The following is a 3,023-nucleotide window of genomic DNA, read 5'->3' as shown; positions in this document are numbered from 1 at the left end:
TAAATAGGTGCTGGGAGGGCTGGGAGGCAGGGGTCAGGGCAGTGGCTGTAGAAAGAAAGCTAACAAAGGGAGCTACCTGTGCTGTGCTGTGAGGCGAGGGGCAGGGCAGTGGCTGTGGCAAGGGGGAAAGACCAGCAGGAAGGAGAGCAGGCTGGAAGAAGCTGCAGTCTTAGACTAAGGCAGCAGCAACCTCCATTAAATAGGTGCTGTGCTGGGAGGCGGGGGCAGGGCAGTGGCTGTGGCATGGGAGAGACAAGCAGGAAGGAGTTCTAAAATTCTCTTGGCATTCTTTTAGAATTCCTAGAATTTTACAGTTTCTTCAGGATAGTTTGGATAAGGGTTTGTCTGCAAGTTCCTTGAAGGGACAAATCTCTGCTCTTTCTGTTTTATTTCACAGGAAGATTGCTAAGCTTCCTGATATTCACTGTTTTGCTCAGGCTTTGGTTCATATCAAGCCTGTCATTAAATCAATCTCTCCTTTTTGGAGTTTTCATTTGGTTTTAAAGGCTTTACAGGCTCCTCCATTTGAGCCTATGCATTCTTTGGACATTTACATACTTTCTTGGAAAGTGTTGTTTCTTTTGGCCATCTCTTCTGCTAGAAGAGTTTCTGAATTATTTGCTATCTCTTGTGAATCTCCTTTCTGATTTTTCATCAGGATAAGGCAGTTTTGCGGACTTCATTTAAATTCTTATCTAAGGTTGTAAATTCTAACAACATTAATAGAGAAATTGTTGTCCTTTCCTTGTGTCCTAATGCTAAGAATTCTTTGGAGAGATCCTTACATTCTCTGGATGTGGTGAGAGCTCTGAAATATTATGTTGAAGCTACTAAAGATTTCAGAAGACTTCTAGTCTATTTGTTATCTTTTCTGGTTCCAGGCTTCTGCCATTTCTTTGGCATCGTGGTTAAAGCTTTTGACTCATCACGGTTATTTGGAGTCGGGTTAAGTCCCGTCTCAGAGAATTACAGCTCATTTTACTAGATCAGTTTCCACTTCATGGGCTTTTAAGAATGAAGCTTCAGTTGATCAGATTTGCAAAGCAGCAACTTGGTCTTCTTTGCATACATTTACTAAATTCTACCATTTCTATGTATTTGCTTCTTCGGAAGCAGTTTTTGGTAGAAAAGTTCTTCTGGCAGCTGTTTCAGTTTGATTCTTCTGCTTATGATTTAAGTTTTTCCTTTTATTTATGAGAATAAACTTATATTTGGGTTGTGGATTATTTTTTTTCAGCAAAATGGCTGTTTTTATTTTATCCCTCCCTCTCTAGTGACTCTTGCGCGGAGTTCCACTTCTTGGGTATTGCTATCCCATACGTCACTAGCTCATGGACTCTTGCCAATTACATGAAAGAAATGGTGTTTATGATTTTTTTTGTATAAAGCACAATTATTTCCAAATGCCTTTGTTGATGCTTTTTACTCCTTTCTTTTTCACCCCACTACTTGGCTATTAGTTAATTAATTGTGGGTGTGGTGAGGGGTGTATTTATAGGCATTTTGAGGTTTGGGAAACTTTGCCCCTCCTGGTAGGATTGTATATCCCATACGTCACTAGCTCATGGACTCTTGCCAATATGAAAGAAATGAATTTATCAGGTAAGTTCTTACATAAATTATGTTTTTCCAGCATGATGGAGCACCTTGTCATAAGGCAAAAGTGATAACTAAGTGGCTTGGTGAACAAAACATTGGCATTTTGGGTCCATGGCCAGGAAACTCCCCAGACCTTAATCCCATTGAGAACTTGTGGTCAATCCTCAAGAGGCAGGTGAACAAAACATCTCCCACATATTCTGACAAACTCCAAGCATTGATTATTCAAGAATAGGCTGCCATCAGTCAGAACGTGGCACAGAAGTTGATTGACAGCATGCCTGGGCAAATTGCAGAGGTCTTGAAAAAGAAGGGTCAACACTGCAAATATTGACTCTTTGCATAAACTTAATGTAATTTTCAATAAAAAACTTTGCCACTGATGACATGCTTATAATTATACTTCAGTATACCATAGTAACATCTGACAAAAAGATCTAAAAATGCTGAAGCAGCAGACTTTGTAAAAATTAATATTTGTGTCATTCTCAAAACTTTTGGCCAGGACACATCCAGGAGCTTCAGACCATTCATAATCTGTGCTGCAAACCATTGGAGGTTCAGTAAGAGTATTCCAGGAAATGCCTGGTCATTCACACCAAGGATTATACATATTTAGAAAAGTGACTAAACTACATTTCTTTACTAAGATATGGTGAGTTCACAGCTTGAGTAATTACTGTTGGGAATATCACTCCTGGCCAGCAGGAGGAGGCAAAGTGCACCACAGTTAAACTGCAAAGTATCACTCCCTTACCCACAACCCCCAGTTATTCTCTTTGCCTTCGGTGCATGGAGGAGGTGAAGTTTAGGTGTCTGAAGAAATTTTTTTGATTTAATCTACAAGCAAGTTTTGGGGTATAGCCTTATTCCACGTCATTCCTTGCAGTCCGGTAGTGGTGGCTTTAAAGCAGTTAGGAACTTGTAAAGAGGTACTTACTGCGTTTTCCTAACAATTGCTACACTAGTTTAGAAAGCCAGAGTTTGCTACTCTGTTATTTCTTTTTCAAAGTTCTCTGTGAAGAACTGTGTCTTCTCATACCTTGTAACTGTCTACATGCCAGACAGCGGAGCAGGTAAGTGCCTTTTCTTCCAGTTGGGAGAGTATGCACTTAACAAATTAAAAACACTGCTTTTTATTGGGACATAGATAATCCTGTTGTATGGGTTACACTGGGGCATGAAGCAGGCATTGTAGCATGTGTGAGACTAACATTTAAACTCTTTCTCCTGCTACGTCCCAAGCCTCAATGGTGTCACATGCAGTGCCCTGCAGTTCCTCTATAATTCCAAGTGGAGTTTATTTAAAAGCAGAAATTGCTGCCCAGGTATATTCAGCGGTATCTGCGGCATTAACTGCCATTCCCAGATTACAGGGAAAACACAAAAGGAAATATAGAAATTCAGAAAGTAAGGTGCTTGTC

This window comes from Bombina bombina, chromosome 5 (assembly GCF_027579735.1).
Source record: "Bombina bombina isolate aBomBom1 chromosome 5, aBomBom1.pri, whole genome shotgun sequence".
Taxonomy (NCBI): domain Eukaryota; kingdom Metazoa; phylum Chordata; class Amphibia; order Anura; family Bombinatoridae; genus Bombina; species Bombina bombina.
The sequence above is the reverse complement of the archived record's forward strand: the minus strand, read 5'-3'. Positions refer to the sequence as shown.